This window comes from Bos mutus, chromosome 22 (assembly GCF_027580195.1).
Source record: "Bos mutus isolate GX-2022 chromosome 22, NWIPB_WYAK_1.1, whole genome shotgun sequence".
Classification (NCBI taxonomy): Eukaryota; Metazoa; Chordata; class Mammalia; order Artiodactyla; family Bovidae; genus Bos; species Bos mutus.
Window position 1 is genome coordinate 18,856,851 of NC_091638.1, and position 19,192 is coordinate 18,876,042.

At 41.9% G+C, this 19,192-nt stretch overlaps 1 long non-coding RNA gene across 1 annotated transcript; it reads right to left on the minus strand.

Annotated features, from left to right (window-relative positions):
* Window positions 1–11,602: 11,602 nt before the first annotated feature.
* On the minus strand, window positions 11,603–14,978 carry LOC138984771 (uncharacterized). Its single transcript, XR_011462058.1, has 4 exons — window positions 14,825–14,978; window positions 14,594–14,714; window positions 12,536–12,595; window positions 11,603–11,692 (listed from the first exon to the last, which is right to left on the minus strand). It is a non-coding gene; the product is annotated as an uncharacterized lncRNA (long non-coding RNA).
* Window positions 14,979–19,192: the final 4,214 nt, after the last annotated feature.

Here is a 19,192-nt window from a genome sequence, read left to right on the forward strand (position 1 = left end):
CAATAAGTTGACCATCTGCATCCCCAACTAGACTGGGTAATTTGAATTTGGGTGTATCTATGGGTCTGAACTTTTAGGAAGAGCTTCAGGTCACTTTGAGGCAGGTGGGCTTCAGACCGAGCTTTATTCAGATAGTGATGGTGAGGCAGGATGCTTGCAGCAGTCCTTTGGGGACGAATATTAGTCGGAAAGAGTGATGGTATAATAACATAGCCATCTGAGATCATGGTTTGTACCTGGCAGGTGCTTTCAGGTGTTCTCCTCCTACTGGATTTTTCCTGAGTCACTCCTTTCAGAAAAATGTGCTTGATGTCCAAGGATGACATGGGTAGGACAGCTGACCAGGGTGTTGCCATCTTGGGCTCCAGAAATGCAGTGTCATGATGCAATAATCCCTTTTGCAGCAGCTAGCTGAGGCCTGGGATAACCAGTAATGTGTTTCAAGCCAAGGACAGGAAGGCTTTCTGAACAGAGAAGGAAATGTGACTTGTCTCAGGTTCCCAAAGGTGAAGTGCAAAGTAAATGAGTAACAGTTCTCCCCATTCTTCCAGGAGGCTTGGCCAGGGTGCTCCCCTACCTGGATATAAGGTTCACTGTATCATGTGCCCCCTGGGAGGGCAGGAGCCCATAGAGCTCCGAGAGGGGGTCCCTGTTGATGTGCCCAGGGAACCATGCATTGGGATCGACTGAGCACCATGGTCGGTGGGCCTCCTTGCAGGTCCACATCCGTATATTTGACGCCTTTATTTGCATTCACGCATGCATCGATACTTCCGTCCATTTGTGACTGATGCACATGTTTGGAGGCATGCTAACGTGGTAACTGCTCTAACCATACAAGTGCATCAAAGAATTAAAACATCATGATTATTTAAAACATGTGAGAGGAAAAACGCGTGAACTAAATTCAAAATGTGTTCACAGTATTGTTCACAAATAATGTGTTCACAAAATGTGAACACATTATTATGCTCACAAGACATTTTAGTATTACTTTTTTAAATTAAGAAGCTATTGTAGTCTTTAAATATAGATTTGACTGTTACACAATTCTGAATTCTTGTAAAAAAAAATGCTTTCAAACTTTCTATCATCTCCTCATACAAAGTTTTTCATTTATATTCTCTATTAAGAATTTGAAGAGATCATCATCAAAGTCTTAACTGGGAATTGTTCATAGCCATTTTGTGTATTTAAGTTGCTAGGAACTCTCTTTTCATGAAAGGAAGCCCCAAATTTCATTTAAAAAATGGAAAATGTTGGGTTTTCAAATTTGACACAAATTCAGTATTTAACCTCTTCTTTAAAGCTTTTGATTATTGAGTAATATACTTATAAATAATATGGATTTTTTAATAAGTTTTATACAGATTCCCCCAAATCTTCTTCAGTTTACCAAATATGCCTTATGAATATTATCTTTTTTTACATGTGCCAACAAGACATGGAAAAGTATCATTCTAATGTATACGTGGAATGTGTGAATATCTACTCATAGTCTTGCTGTTTTGTGTGCTGATCAATTGAACTCAGCAGGGATAAGAGTCCTAGATACTGGGTATGAGGAGCAAAGGACCTGCCTGAAATGCAGGAGACCTGGGTTCGATTCCTGGGTTGGAAAGATCCTCTGGAGAAGGAAATGGCAGTCCACTCCAATTTTCTCGCCTAGAGAATCCTATGGACAGAGAAGCCTGGCAGGCTACGTACAGTCCACGGGGTCACAAGAGTCAGACACGACTTAGTGACTAAACCACCACCAGCAAAGGATATTTATTTTGGAGACAAGAGAATGGAAAGCATCGGTTTGATTTTCTAACAACAGCTTTTAAGTTATTGGTGCTGAAAAATGAACTTTCTATGTGTTCTCAAGACAAAGAATTTGGTGTCTATTTTGTAAGAAACCACATGACCCTTGCATATCTCAAAACCTCCCTGAAATGCGTCTCATACAGGGGTCAAATTCAGATTACAGCATTCATCATGGGAGACCATGGCCAAGTGTAAACGAGTCATCTTTGTAAATACGTTAAGTAGAGAGTGTGTACCTAGTGAGCATCAGAAGATGAAGAGGAGTAGACTGGATGCTGGCAAGTTTCTTATCATAAAAGTATTCAAGCCTGTTATACAAGATCATATTTTGGGGGTAACATCAGATCAGATCAGTCGCTCAGTTGTGTCCGACTCTTTGCAACCCCATGAATCGCAGCACGCCAGGCCTCCCTGTCTATCACCAACTCCCAGAGTTCACTGAGACTCACATCCATTGAGTCAGATAGTAGCCATTAAATCTTTAATTAAGTGACCTTAGGTTTCCTTCCTTTACTGAGACTCCCAGACTGGGGGTGGTGGTACCCTCTCTGGAATTAACACCAGAGCCCAGGCTGTAAGATATCCAGCAGGGAGGTCTCTATGTGAGATACTTCAGTGGCCCCACATAAGAATCTCTGGGTGAGAAGCACAGGGCCCTCAGAATTCTCAGGGAGAAACTTCCAGGAGCATGCACCAGACTCACCCTGAGAACAGGTCAAAGTGCAGATGGATGGGCCCCAAGCCTAGGACTTCTGCTGCAGCAGGTCCAGGGTGAGGCCAAGAATGTGTGCTTGGCCTGTGTCCCCAGGTGATGCTGATCTTGCTGGCTGGGGACCACAATGGAGACATTCTACAAGAGAGCAAGGGTCTCTGCCCCGGCTGCCAGTAGACTCACTGGGGGAGACGTTTAACTCTAACTGCCCGCACCCCATCCTAATGCAACAACCTAGAACTTGGGGTGGTAGGGTCCAGGCATGGGTGTAGGTTAAAAGGTCTCCAGGTGCTTCCAGGGGACAGCCAGTGCTAAGAACCAAAGCATCAGAACATCTGTATTTCAGCCAGGGATCATCTGAGCCCCCTTTCCTTGACTTTGATCTTGGACTAATATTTGCATTCACATTGTTATTACTGTCTTTCTCTGCTGAATTTTTTTAATGTCATAGTGACATTTGAAAAAAACAAAAGTGTTTTCGTACTCTGCTCCAACGATGATAAGTCTTCCTCTTCCTAATTATTCCAGAGCTGACTTACTATTAGCAATTAGATGAAAATGTGCAGTCTGTAATTAAGATCGATATATAAGACAGTGCAGATGGGTCTTGAATATGCTATTATTTATATTTTTATTACTTTAGCTGCAAGTGCCATTATCCATGAGAGATTAACCTCAAACACCTTGTAAGTGAAATTACAACTTTCCATATTTTTATGTTTTCTGCTGAGAGAGACAGAAACACTTTCACGTAACAATAGCCAGTTGAATGACACCAAGTTTTCACATTCACTATTTAATTTAATTATAAGGTGACTCCCTGAGGCTAGATTAAATGCTGGTGTCTAGTGGACTCACATCTTTCATAAGAGTTAGGCTTTAAAGTCAGCATGTTTGGGGAAATTTGGGCATGATCGGCCCAAATTTCCTTCAGCATCCCTTCAGCCCACGCAGTCCCAAATGCAGTCCAAAGACCTTCACTGAGGGCATCGCCCAGGAGCTTATTAGACACGTGCTGAGCTGATGCATCTCTGTAGCTGCAACTTCACAGTATCCTTGGGTGATCGCATGGACATTAGAGTTTGAGAAGCTCTTCAATTATTTCTTAATTGCTAGGACCTGGGACTGCACAAGCAGAAGTGTCCAGAATGAGTTACTTGGATTCTCTTTGCATTTTTGCTGAGGCTTCACTTTCCCCTCAGAGCAGAAGCTTGGCTCCCAGTTAAATAGGAAGAGCAAGAAGAAAGTTTTTCCTTCTCTTCCTCTTCTGCTCTTACCCTCTGCTTCTACAGAATCCACAGGGTGGTGTTAATGTTAGTTGAAAGTACTCGCGTCACCACGCCTGGTGTGTTTTATATATTAGTTCTAAAAGTGGACCGCCCAGCTACCACCTGCCAGAGACGGTGCTCAGTGGTGAACATGCAGCAACAAGAAGGAAGAGAGCAGCTCCTATCACCGTAAAGCTCAGCATCTGGAAATCTTTACCCAGAGATGGTCATTAGCAGACTGGGTTTTCATGAATCGCTCTGTGCTCTGTTCAACCTAGGGTTTGATTTCTGATGGACAGGGAGGCCTGGCGTGCTGCAGTTCATGGGGTCACAAAGAGTCGGACATGACTGAGCGACTGAACTGAACTGTTCTCTGTTCAACCTAGGGTTTGATTTTTGAACAATTCTAGTAAAAAGCATCTTCCTTTAGGTATCCCTGTTCACTGACCATTCGCTCTTCAGGCTAAGAGGCAGTTGGCTGAATGAAGTTCATACCACTGGTTGGATTATACTCCTCCTCTAACTGTTATTGAGGCCAGAAGGGATGATGTGAAATAGAGACAAACATATGTCATGTATCTTCTGTGGGGGCTCCTAGGCCCAGGCCTCCAATGGCCGAGGAGGAGCCTTGGTGTTGAGAAGGAAAAGCATCTTCAGGGAAAGGCTGGGCAGCATGCCAACAAATGTCCCAACTGTGTTCTGCCTAAGCCCTTCACTACTGCACAGCCATAAGCACAAAAGCCCCACCCCACACCCAGCAACCGAGTCCCCAGATGGTCTGAACAATGTCACGCTCCTGTTTCTCTGGAGGAGATGGGGCTGGAGAGCCTCATTTTCACTGCCCTCTCGGGAGTTTATCCATTGCTCTTTCTGGCTGCTTGCCTTCTGTTCTGTTAACATCTGTCTTAGAGAAGAAGAAAGTGTTTTCATTTTTGAAGCAAAGGAAGAAGTCACCTATGAAATGAGGGCTGATCCCCTAATCCTGTGATCTGAATTTCTTCCTGACATCTTAAAACTGCTTACACTCACACCAGCTGTCTGCTGCCCTTAAAATGTCACGAGGCATCACACAGTGTCGCCTTTCCCAACAGGGCCTTGCAGATGTTTGAGTTTTGATGTCTTTACACGCCTTTCATCAGTACAGAAACTAAACTTCTTGGTAACTGCTTTTCCGTTACAATGGCTGCTGTGTAATAATTTATCCTGTTTAATCGGAAATTTCAATTTGACTCCAAATAAAAGGAACAAAGCACATATTGCAGGGTATTTATGATTAAACCTATTTAATACTTATGAAGAATCTAAAAGCTTAGCATTTTTCCTCAAAGACAAACTGTAAAGCTTGAAATTTAAAATTTCAAAGTATTAGTCTAATGCCTGAACTTGACTTCACCATTCTACCTGAGAATCTTTTTTTTTCTTAAACAAAGCTGTTGAAGAGACAGCATTCTCTATTACATCTTTTTCCACTATAGTGCAAGCCAGGAGTCTGAGATTATTCCTGGGAGCACTGGTATTGAGAGAGAGGCTTGGATCTCACAATTCCAGCATCTCACTGGGACCAAAGTGAGATGGGTTGTGGGGGCAGTTTTATGCCCTTAACTTGTGAGAGGTTCACAAAGTAACTGGGATGTGCTCTTATAGAAGGTAGGTCGTTTCCTTATCTCCAAGAAACACAAGAAACATCTCCAAGAGATTGCAAGGTTGGTGTGATCTCCCAAAGTCCTGAATGATTCTAAGTTCTGGATCAGAAGGGATACCTAGGACTGAACGTTATCTATACTCCTGATCATATAGTTCAGGCCAGCCACCTCATGCAGCCTTGAAAGAACCTGATTAATGAAGTTATTCACATCCCTGCATTGCCAGATAAGACAGCTGAGATGGGAAGATGTTGGCCTCAAAGTTATGCCACGTCTGATTCCAAAGCCCTGGGCCCTGACCCTCGGATGGCTTTCTGTCAGAGATGTGCTGTTGGCTTTCTCAGAGATTGGGTTACTTTTCTTTAGGCAATCAAGTTATTTTTTCCCCAGGAGAATTCCATCTTCAAAACTATGAAGTAAGCCAGAAGCCTGCAACTATACGAGATTCAAAATGGTCATTGCAGCTTTGTAAAGAGGGCTAAGAAAATACTTCTGTATAATCCTTCCCAATGACATGAAAAAGAACTCACTAGAAATCAAAACAGGTAATGGAAAAGAAGGATGCTTGAGGAATGGATGTAATTGTTTAATTAGGTGGGTGTTTATCATGAGGTACAATTCTGAGCTAGATCATTTTAAAACCATCTTTGGCTTTACAAAAGTAGTCTGTTTATTGTAGAATATTTAGAAGGTTCATACGCCTTTTATTCCTGTTTATAAAATTGCTGTTCTGATCATAAACATCCTTGGCTTGCAATTGTGTGGCGCTAGTGGTAAAGAAACCTGCCTATCAGTGCAGGAGACATAAGAGACGTATGTTCAATCCCTAGGTTGGGAAGAGCCCCTGGAGAAGGAAATGGTAATTCACTCCAGTAGTCTTGCCTGGAGAATCCCATGGACAGAGGAGCCTGGCGGGCTATAGTCCATGGGGCTGCAAAAGAGTCAGACATGACTGAAACGGCTTAGCACACATAGAAACTTGGGGATAAAATGTTTCCATTTTTTTTTCCATGGTGGCCAAGTGTCCAGTAAATAATTATGCAAAAATGTACTCTCTGAATCTGACAGAACCACAACTGTGTTCACACTTATACAGTGCCATGGGATCTGACATTGCAGCCTCTTAGGAAAACTGAGTGGTTAGTTTTTCTTTTTCCTCCCAGATCCAGGAGCTTTCTTACCTAAAATGAAACTTGGAGTTCTGAGGTTTCGGGTCAGAGATTGGCTGCATTCCAGGGACCAGTCGGTGAAATGAGTGTCTGGACTTGTCCTCTGTTCTTGTGTATTATCCTTTGCTATCTTTAGCTTTAGGATTTTTGAACATATAATTTATAAAGCCTGAGAACACATCCTGCTCCTAACCTGAGAACTCAGAAGTCTGTGTTGACTCCCACAGGACCTCCTGCCCTGATGCTTTGCAAGTTATATCTTTTCTGTAGCTCCTCACTTATTAAACCCCAGGTGGCACCTTTCCTTCTGTAGTCTGCATTCGCACAGCCTTCAGCATAGACCTGGAGGATATTCACAGTGGGGCTCTGATAACGTTTTCCTGCCTCTCTCGGATCTCACATATCATACGTTTGTCCAGTGATTCTTAACTGGGGCAGTTGTGCCCCTGAGAACACTGGGCAGTGTCTGGAGGTATCGCTGATGTGCACAACTGCAGGATGGAGATGCCACAGGCATCTTTGTCTAGTGGACAAAGGACAGGGATACTGCTAAACCTTCTACGAACATCGCCCCTGACAGACAGCCCCCCACCACAAAGAGCTGTCCAATCCCAAATGTCACTGGTGCCAGGGTTGAGAAGCTCTGCAATCTAGCTGAACTGGAAAATGGATCTTCCTCAAACACACCACATACCTATCCCTGTAAGGCACTGCATTGGTCAGAATCATGGTCTTGGGGCCCAGATGGCTGAGTTTGTAACCGAATTCTCTACTTCCTGGTGGCTTTGGGGAAGTTACTTAACATGTCTGTGCCTTACTTCCCTGATCTGTAAAACGGGCCTAATGATGCCTATCTGAGAAGGTTCATACGATTAAATGAGCTAATAGATGTTAAGTATTTGGAACACTGGTGGGTCCATGGAAAACACTCAAGGTCTGTTACCACAGCACTGCTGATACTACTGCTACCGTTTCATCACTTGTCTGTCATTTCCATTTCCCCTCCCTCTGTGTGGAACACCCTCTCCCATACTGCCCCATTCTTTAAGCCACAAGGAAAATGTCCTCCTGTGCCCCTCATGAGAGCCAAGGGCCACTTTGAGCCCTCTTTTCATATTTATTTATTTGGCTGAGGTCTTGGTTGCAGCACACAGGATCTTTACTTGGGGCATGTGGGGTCTAATTCACAGCCTTCAGTTCACTGACCAGGGATTGAACCCAGGTCCTGCCTTGGGAACCCTGGACCACTGGAGAAGTCCCGAGCCCTTTTCACACACTTCTATCATGCATCCGTGTATCGTGTCTAATAAGGCTAGCTGTTCTCCCTTCTCCTGTGGACGATATAAATTCCTGAAGGAGTGGCAGCTTGCCGTGTCTCCACTATGTGCACCCAGACCCTGACAGCAGTAAGCACTCCATAAATCATGTGGGGTGGATTCAGTCAGGCTCCATTAGAATCAAGATTAGTCGATGCCAAAAAGTGGAAATGTCTCCCTTTCTTTTCAGACTTAATTTAATCTCTTTAATCAGCCTCACAAGGCTATTTGATTAAATGTAAGAGCCCTGGATTTAAATTGGGCTTCTGCGGTGTCTTTATCACCCATGTGGTGACCGCATCGAAAGGTGCCAGCTAAAATAGCGCCAACAGAACCCTGTTTCCTCCCATCACACACAGTACACGCGTCTCCAGCCGCTCCAGCCTCCTGGCCTTGGAGAGAGAAACGGCCTGCATTTTTATCTGGTGTTAATAATTCTCTCCTCCTCCTATAGCCATCCATCTTTATTCTCCATCCTGGCTGAGCTATATACCTTTTCGTAGATAAGGTGACCCAATGGCTACGCAGAGCTGGTGATTATCTACAGGAAAGACAAATTCTTTTTCCAGATTGCACTATAATCTAAATCTTCTATAATGAGGGATTTTTTTTTCTCTCTCTCTCTTTTGCTTAAAGATGAACTTGTCAGTCCTAAGATATTGCACTTCTTTAATGAAAGGATGCAGGGGTGTACTGGGGTCAGAATGGCTTCTAACGCCTCTTCCATCAGTGACACCTTGGCCAATTTTTGTAACCCCCGGAGCCGTTGTTTATGCACCTGTGCATGAGGGTGAGACCACCTGCCACATCGTGCCGCCCTGATAACGAAATAAGATGCTGTCTGTGTAAGCGCATGTTAAAACCCAACTATGAAATGCTGAAATGCCATATAAGGGTGAGGCGACTGTAAGCATTAGTTGTTGATGTGATTTCAATTGTGTGGATTTTAAAAAATCTTTTTCTGAAACATAGATGCATTGATACTCTTCTATTGAGAGTATTTAGTTACCTGTAGTATCAATTTTATTTTGTTTTGTTTTATTGGATTGGCTAAAAAGCTCATTTGGGTTTTTGTATGATGGTACAGGAAATCTGAATGAACTTTTTGGCCAAACCAATTTAGAAAATTCAAGAGTAGGAAGGGAAAGTTTTTGCTTTCCCTCTCCCTATGCCGCCCTTTTATATCTTGAGGTCTGGAAGAGCATTGGAAATACTGGGAGAGGTTTCTCTGCAGCAGAGCTGTAGTGTATTCAACCAGTTTGATAGAACTGGCCTGAGATTAAGGACATTTCACTGGCTATTGTTCCCAACTTCCCAAGCTAGTTTTATAGTAGAAGTTCTCCCAAAATATAAATTGGCAGCAAAGACTCCTCTGGGTCATGTATAACATCACTAACTGTCCATGATGCACATAAAACTTTTACTTGTTAGAAATGTTGGACATCTTTTGCTTTGCCTATGTTTTTCTCTCACTCTCAAACATTCACAAAGCACCTTCCAGGCAATGATATCAGGGCCTAACCAGACATAGGACGAACAAGACATGGCAATTTGACTCTAAGGAAAAGGACCAAGCATTTTCCAGCCAACATTAGAATCCACAATTGACCATTCACCAATGAAACTTGCTTCCTGAGATGGAGCAAAGGTCTGTGTCTCCATCTCTAAATATTTAACTTTGCTTCTCTTTCTGAGCATCACTGACCTGACAGGTAAACATTCCCATCAGTCCCCTCTGAGTGGCGGTTAAGAAAACCATCCTCTCCAGTAGCCATGGGGTTCTACTGCAAGACATGTGATGGCTATGAAGTTGCCACCTGACCTGCTTTTCGAGAAGTATGTGCAACTATAGAATTAACAGATACAGCAATTAAAAGAGTGTATGAAAGGAATGGGGAACTGTGCCAACTGAGAGAGAACTGTTTTCAGAAAACTTTTTTTTTTTTTTTTAAACTGACAATGATGATTGCATATTTCACACTGGAAACCACTCTTGACTAGATGCTACAAAAGAAATCAGCCCCACTGCTCCCAGAGAGTCTGAAGACTGTTTGCACAGTCAACAGAGACTGCTGAGAACAACACATCTCTCTCCTGTAAGGGAAGTTCTTCTCCTCTATTTTTCCTGAGCTATGGCTCAGCTGTCCAGTAGACGTCTGTGATGATTTCAGTGTACCACATCTTTGCTCTCCAGCAGAGTAGACACTAGGTCACAGGTACTCACTGAGCACTTAGAATGTGCCATTGCAACTGAAGAACAAGTTTTTCAACTTATTTACTTCAAGTTAATTCATTAGCCACAGGTAGCCAATGGCTACTGTATGAACTGAGCGGTTATTGTTTCACTGGTGATGCTCATAATATCAACTAATTATTTGGCCATTATATACCAAACATTGTGTTAAACATAGGAACTAATTTAATCCTAATAACAACCCTACATGTATGAGGTAGTTAATAATATTATACCCATTTTGAAGATGAGAAAACCGATGCACAGAGAGTTAAGCAATCTAGAACAGGGCAAAGTAGGGTTTAGCATCTAGGCTGCCACTTCATAAAATCACGGTGCATTTTTAACAGCAATGGCCATTTTAACAGTGGTTATTCTGACAGTTTTCACTTTCTGATTGGGTAAGAAGGCATGAAAAACATCAAGAAAAGTATGAAAATAGTTTATCTCTTTGAGGACCTCCCAGCTAAACAAAATCAGAGTTGCCCTGCTGAGCAGTCTGAAACGACTGCATAAGGATGTATCAATTCATTTTGCCCATGAAGGGCATGACCTGGGGCTCACTAAGTGCAGGAAAGATGACTGTTAACCCAGCTTCTTATCTGCTGTTGTCATGGAGACTCAGCTTTAAACAAAGATGGTGCTATGTTTTCTGCTCCAATAATAGAGCTCAGCAATTAGCTTCATCTTTATTTAGTCTGTGGTACCAGTCTGGAAGAGTCTCTTGAGAGAAGACCTTGAAATAGCTTCTCACTGTGCTAGCAGACGGCTAGAGATGGCTCCTGGGAACGTGAGTGGTGGATGCTGCTGGTGTGATAAACCTGAATATGTGTGTGTGTATATATGTTTTTAATTAGTCTTTTTAATATTCTGGAAAACTCTGCTCTGTAAGTGTCACCATCGCACCAGCCACATTGCACATGTTGATTATAAGAAGGGATTAAAAAAGAGTTCCCAAACCTGAATGTGCATCAGAGTCCCCGGGGAGGACACATACAGGTGACATTTGATGAGCAGCAGGTTAGGGAAGAAAAGATTTAAATTAGAAGCACAAACTAAAATGCATTTCAGATCTCTTAACGGCAGATTTTCTGTTATACACTGGATATTTAAATTGGTCCCTGGTATTTTCTTAAATATCTGAGTATTAACAGGTGGTAATAGCAATGTAAACATTGCTGCAATGGTGACTGTGTTGAATGCATTTATGCCAAAAGTTGGGACAGTAGTTTCTCTGTTATGAAATGAAATGAAACTAAGTGTGTTTGAATGTCCATTCCCAGGTAGCTTCTCTGGTCTCTGATAGTGCAGTGAAATTTTGGCTTTAAGGCACAGTTGCTCATTAAACAGTCAATACTAAATATGACAAGAGAAGATGTGGGTTGATATCGCAGTCGGAAAATCTGGCAGGTTTTTCCAAATAAACATCAGACACACGTGGATTATTTGACAGTCTTGGATTTTATTGTGTTGGTGTACAGAGGAAGAGGGGTACAAGAGATCACAGGGGAGAGGATCAGATTGAAATCTCCAAGTTCTTTCCTAGAGGGAAGACACAGAGAAAAGTTCAGTTAATTGTAGGTAATGTAACAACGCTGATGGCTAACTTTCCAACAGAGCTGGCCATGGTGCCAACGCTGTTCTTAGTGCTTTACTGTTGTATGAGGGCTCCCCTGGTGGTTCAGTGGTAAAAAGTGCGTCTGCCAATGCCAGAGACGGCGGGTTTGATCCCCGGGTTGAGAAGAGCCCCTGGAGAAGGAGATGGCAACCCACTCCAGTATTCTTGCCTGGTTAATCCCGTGGACACAGGAGCCCGGTGGGCTACAGGTCATGGGGTCAAAAAGAGTTGGACATGACTGAGCGACTAAACAAGAACGACTGTTGTATGCAGGCGTATGTTACCAATGACAAAACGGAGGCAGAGATAACCTTTTCCGAAGATCATCTTTGCCTGCTTGGCATAAATGCCTCCCTTTTTTCATTTATCTTGCCTCCTCTGGGAGCAGGGATGATGCCCCACTGATACTACCATCCTTGCTTCTAGAACACAGAAGGCAGAGCATCCAGCCCCCAGGAGGAGACTGCCTTCCTTGGTAATTGATAACAGTAACTCACGGTAGGGATCTTTCCTACTTAATGGCACTGATGTCTCCCCTAAATAAAGCCCCATGATATGATCCTAGTAGACCAAGATCCCAACTCCCATTTACGATAATTTCCCCTTATTTGGGAATGCTGAGAGGACTGGTTAGTATGTAGTAAGGACCACCCAGGACCAAGATGGTTCTGGAAACTGGACAGAGTCTCCTCTACTCATTAAGTGCATTGGCGGGCTGGGTGGCGAAGCTCCCTGGGGACCCTCAGAAGTAGGCAGCAAATACTTGCCTTGGCCAGTTGCCTGACTGAGTGCCACTGCAGATGCTCCACTGTGGTCGGACTTTTCACCTGAACAGAAACAACAGCTCAAGTCTCAGTCTGGACTTTGGCAAACCACGGGAAATTAAAATGCAAATGAAGTTTGCAAACATGACAGAATCGAGGGAAAGAAGAATTAAGCTCTGAGCATGAAAATCTAACATTTCTCATGCTAACCCTAGGAAGCCAGCTTAATCAGATTTTCAGCTAACACGGACAGTAATGACCCTGGTGGCCCACTTCTTTGTAGAGCTTTGCGGTGGCAGAAGCAGAAGAGAGAAGGAGCAGGTGATGAAGCTGGGGAGGGAATTAGCTCTACACCTTTGTAAGCCAGGAAAGTGCCATTTTTTAATGCTAGCAAATCCTTTTCTGAGTTTAATTTCCTTCACTTAGGTTCCCATGCCAAATTCGATCACCTGATGCAGAGGTAGAGTCTGCTTATAGTCATCAAAATGCATGACCTGTGATTTTTACTCTGAACAGACTGCGCCCTGCCCAAGTATGTTATTCTGTGGAGTTTGATGCATTCTTAAGAGTTAGACATTTCTAACTCCAGAAGGCCATGTTCTTTGAGGCAGAAACAATAGTCTTTAACTTTTTTCAGACCACCAGAAGAATTCAATAGTAGGAGACATGACATCAAGAAGCCTTATCATTCAAAGTACCATTAAGGAAAAAAACAAACCAAAACACATCTTATTCTAAAATGGCCCTGGAAACAGCTTATGATTTCTTCCCTGAAGGGCCTCTCTCATCTTCAGGAAGTTGAAGACTCCTAGAATCAACTAATGAGAACAATAAATGCTCATGTGATAGACTATGGTAGACTGAAACATTCTGTCCTACTCCACTCAATTTTAGAGAAGTTTATGAGAAAGAATTCTGGCCACGAAAGCCAAGTTCAGGCACGTATTCGTGGTGTGTGAGTCACTTGAAATTGCTTTATGGTTCTGAGCCTCAGTTTCCTCATTTGAGGCTTCCCATGTTAAGTGGGGACAGTAAGACCTGTCTCACTGGATGGCTGAGCACTTTGTAAGTCTATAGGCATAATATGGTGCAGTTATAACAACCATCAGAATGGATATTATTGTTATTGCTTTGAAGCACAATTCTAGGCCCTTTGATAATGAGATGAATGAGCCTGGCCCTTTGGGTCAGTCTTGTATTTGATGTAAGCTTGATAAATACCAAAGTATCAATGGAGATCCTAGAGATCTTATTAATTGATGTTGTTGTAATATCTCGGCCTAGAAAGGAAATCAGATGTGTTTCACAAGTGAAGACTGAGTGATTCTGTTCCACTCAGCCATTAGTCTATCACTCAAGACATACCCAGAAGTACTATTTGTACTTAAAATGCACTTCAGCTTGCCAGTTGGCCTGGAGTGACCTGTCAGAGTTAATCACAGGGAGTGGTTCTTATATCAGGTGGTATGAGCCTAGCTGTCCCACAGCAGTCTTGCTGAGTGACTGATCACCTTCTGTGTCAATTTTACCTAGCCCAAAGACTATTAATAACCCATCAGAGACCACCGTGACCCATCTCAAAAACAGAGCTTATGGTACTTAGAGAAAAGGTTCCTGACTTCATAGCAATCCAGATGTCATTCCTTCCAACTCTGATGGTTCACAGTAGACAAAAAAAATAAAATAAAATAAAAATGTAACCATGAAAGAAGAAGGGAAAGAAAAGCCAATTACAGTGACACAGAGAGATGATCACAGACCAACAATGCTGCCCTATATATGCACAGCCGTTCATAAAGGAAGGTTTTCGTGTACGTGGTTCCATGTCATCTCCATAGTGTCTCAGCAAGGAAAGCTTCCTCCTGTTTCACAGAAGAGGAGCCTAAAGGTGATACAGGACATGACTTATTCAAGGTCACAGAGGTCCATGAGGTGGTGAAGCTTATGCCGCTCAGAGTATCAGCGCCATGGTTAGGACCCTGCTGCAGGTTTCCTTATTCTTAGCCAGAGAAAAGAAACAGCACACACAAGGTCATAAGTGATATCAGGACCACAACTTACAGAGAATGGGATGGCTGACTCCTGTTATGTCCTCTAAATGCTTGGATCAGCTCAACAAGAAGAGGCTTTGGAGTGATCTTCTCAATCCTCTTTGAACAAGCTGGGGTCTCCAGAGGTTACTCTGAAAGAGGACAGAGATATAAAAGGAACTGAAAAATAATCTTATATTTGAAAAGAAAAAAAAAGACAATGATAATATTCATGTGGATCATAAAAAGAAATAATGATTACCTTTGATTCCTAGAGAAAGTTAATTTAAAATGCATCCGAATTCCATTGTACAGCCAAAAAAAAAAAAAAAGAACATCTGCGGAGCTGAGACATGTCTTTAGTAGCAGAAACCAGAGTCACCATTGCTTGTGTCCTGAGAAGATGCTCATTCACAGTAATTGGAAGGAAGAAAGATTGTAGAGTTTAACTGACCTTGGTTTAGGACATGCTGTTTTCTTTTCAAATGCAAATTAAACGGGGGGTCTAAAACACAAACTCTGTCCTGAATGCCAGTCTCTGAGAAAATGCACTGAATATTTAGAAGAAAAAAAAAATTACATTGATCATGTTTCTGTTTTTACCAAATGAGAAGCTATAACCATTTAACTCAAGCACTTAGGATTCATTTCCAAAGATAACTTTGTTTTCTGTTTTTTGTTTATTTTATTTTTATTATTATTTTTAAAATATAAATTTATTTTGAAGTTGATGTTCCCTTCAAATGAAAACTGGTCTCCGCAGTCCATACAAGGAAACAAATGGGCATAAAACTTGGCTGGTTTCATCCACAGGGTAGCTCATCAGTAGGAATGGTATTTATGCAAGTGCAGGAATAGCGCTGACCATCAGTTTTAAGGGTTATCAATAAAAACAGTGTTTTGAGACCTGTGACAACAGGGTCAAATACTGCCTCTTGTGACTTTAGAAATTTTATCTGGAAGACTACGCCTCTGCTTGCTGAAGCTGTAGACTTGGTGCTTTCTTATTGTTAATAACTCCTCTATGCTGTTCTCAGTTGTGTCTGACTCTTTGCGACCCTATGGACTGTAGCCTGCCAGGCTCCTCTGTCCATGGGGATTCTCTAGGCAAGAATAAGCGTTGCCATGCCCTCCTCCAGGGGATCTTCCCAGCCCAGAGATTGAACCCAGGTCTCCTGCAATGCAGGCAGATTCTTTACCATCCGAGCCACCAGGGAAGCCTAAGAAAACTGGAGTGCCCCTTCTCCAGGGGATCTTCCTGACCCAGGAATTGAACTGGGGTCTCCTGCATTGCAGGTAGATTCTTTATCAGCTGAGCTACAAGGGAAGCCCCACTTGGTAGGTATTTACTGTTGCCTACTGCATCCTGGGTGAGGCTGGGAGCCTTTGATATGTGATACATTACACTCCATTCATGCCACAGACATTTTCTGAGGCCTCAGTGTTTGCAGGCACCGTATTCACAGCACAGAGATGAGCAAGTTTCAGTCCCTCTCTACACAGCTTCTGTCATCCTCAAAACCCTCTGCCTCAGTACACAGTAGTAGCGCAGTCTCGCAGAACTGTGATCCCACCCCATGACCCAGCACGTTCTTTGTATCTCAGCTTGTTTGTGCTTCCTTGTTTCCTGCCTCCAGCCTTTTCTTTATGGCTGCCTGGAGGCCTTCATCTAAGAGCAGCTCAAACAAACCCCTCTGGGTGATGCTCTCCACACTCCCTCCTGCTACTTCTTCTAAGATCCCCTGTCACCTGAATTGAAATTGCTTACCTGCGAGTCCTCTGTTAGATCTGAGGTCCCTGAGGGTACTGTCTGCTTCTCTCCCCCATTCCTAGTCAGTTTAGGGCTGACTCAGGGGACCGGTGCTCGACAAACACTTTTCTGACTGACCCAACTTAAAAACACTCTTCTGTTTCACAGACTCTGGCCAGACGGTGTGGTGCCAGATTTCAATGTAAAAGTTGACATAGTTTTCAGGACTCGGGGAAATGACGTATATGTTCCTTTGATGTCATGAACTAGTAGACATCCTAGGCATGTGGACTTTTCATTCCATTCTTTAAGTCCAACCAAAGTTACAGAATGGGGAGGGAAGATATTAATTGGTTTTTGAGGATGCCGAGACCAAACCCTGATGAGAGAAACGGGGGTACTTCACAGAGCACTTAGGCAGAAAGAAATATGCTGGCAAGATTTATAGCTGCATTTATTTCTAAGGTGGTTCTATGTAAAAGGCCAGGGAACATATATTCCTTGCTAAGCTGTACTTATAGAGTGTTCTTAAATGGAATTTCAGTTGAAGGCATCTTCAGTTAACTCAGGGTTACTACCTTGAATGTCAAAGAGGAGGGGGGCGTCTCAACACATTACAAAAACTGAGATTGCACACCTCTGAAAAGCTTAAAAATGTGAAACAACCCCAATGCAGAAATGATAAACAAGAAATTATAAAAAACATAAATGATGTACAATACCATATAATACATTAGTGAACTGTCCATAATATTGTAACCAATGCACTTGCTCAGAACCTGGACAAATATACCTGGACAAAACAGGATTCAGTACTGTTTAAGCAGAATGTAAAATCAGACTTGGGACTGTCCATATTTGCAAGGCTGAATTCAACTCAAAGTTTTCCAATCAGAAAAACCATCCTGTGGTATGAAAATACACCTCCTAACACAACAACGTGTTTCCTGATCTGGTGATGATGCCAGATTAATGGAGGATTTTAATTTATATGTGATCAGTTTTTGTTTGTTTTTTGCTTCATTGAAGTTTAAAATAAATATCACTGGATTGATAATACTGCAGAATTTCAAAATTAAACACCATTCAGACAAGAGATAGAGGCAGTGCTGAGTCAGGTGATATCTGATCTACTGTATCTGTCAAAGGAGAGTGGGTTTCAGGGAAAGTATTTTCAAATCGGGTTATTCTGTTCTGTCTGAATTTGAACCTGCTTCCTCTAAATCCCCCAAAAGCAGATGTTTGATTTGCTCAATATCATCTGCCTTTGTTGGGGCATGGTGGCCTACACTGAAGTTTTACAGAATTTCACTCTAGAATTGATAGGTTTTTCTTTACTGTTTTGTGGCCCTGAAAATAGGCACAGAGATGGATTTGAAGGAGCAACATGACAGGCCTTCTTTCACTCTTTGCCCAAGCTGTCCAGTCTCACTGGAACTTGAACATGGTCATATACTCCCCTCTTTGAATACCTGTAACTTAGACCAACTTCCATTCTCAATTATTTTTAAGTAACTGTGTAAGATGTTTATCATTAATTTATGAAGCCACTTCTATAATCTTTGAATATTCTTTCTTTTTTAGTTTTTAAATTATGAAAGTATGATAACACATTTACAGAAGATTTGGAAAATACAGAACAAAGTTACATATAGTTCTACTATGTATTACAGTTATTTTTAAGTAGATGAATATTTTTGGTTGGAGTTTTAGTATCAAGCTCTCAAAAATTAATAGAATGAATAGATAGAAAAGTAGAAGGATGTAGTAGACCTGAAAAGCACTGTTAACCAATTCAACCTAATTAAGGTTTATACATTTTTAAATTGGCAGAAAAGGTGAGCACCTAATCAAACTCTTTGAAACAAGAAAATCCTAGAAAAAAGTTTGTTTCTAAGCAGCAGATCCTAAAAGTACTTTTTAACCGGAAGGTTGACTTACAACATTTTCATCTTGCACCCTTTAAACCAAAAGGCATCGACTGAGAATGGAGCTAGGGAGAATTTTTAATGGATTTGGATTAAATCTATCATTTTTACCCAGGGAAACTTCCTTCCCATTTATGCTCAGGCAGTTTCATGTAAGAGGACTATTAAAGTGATGAGCTGCAGTGTTTTGACAAGTACTTGTACTGGAAAACTTGAAATCTCACTGGAATACAGTTATAAATTCACTGGGACAGAAGAATGCCCTATTTAAAAACTAGGACAGACCGTGTTAATATGGAAAAGGGAATAGCTATGTGAACAATACATCTCAAATTAAAGACTGAGTTGCTGGCATCCATCTAAATCAACAGTAAATGTAATTATACTTTGAAAGCACTCTTGTCCTGTCTTACAGTTCTAAATGGATTAAAAGGAAAAGAATATGATTGGTACTCAGAATACCATTATAAAAACAAAGATGGAAAGAAGCATAGCAATGATCTGACAAAATGGTCCTCGATAGGAAAGAGGAAGACTAGCCCACATTATGACGCAATACTTCCCCCTCCTGTGTCTGCTCTCTTACTTGACATCTCTAGAGAGAAGTGCTTCTGTTGATTTTATTAGTATAGTAGGAGGTTTAGAGGAAAACAAAAGGGGGCCTTTTATTCACAGCCACCCCATGAATTTAATGACACTATTCCATATTTTCTTTTTTTTTGTTTTTATTTATTTATTTTAAATTTTTAAATTTTATTTTAAACTTTACAATATTGTATTAGTTTTGCCAAACATCGAAATGAATCCGCCACAGTTTTCTATTGTTTGTTTTCCTTCAGTATGAATTGCCCTGACCAGGTGGACAAGGATGCTTGCCAAAGCAAGTGTTACTTTTTACTATTCTATCATATTGCTTAGGCTGAAACAGGGAGGTACTATTACTACTACTACT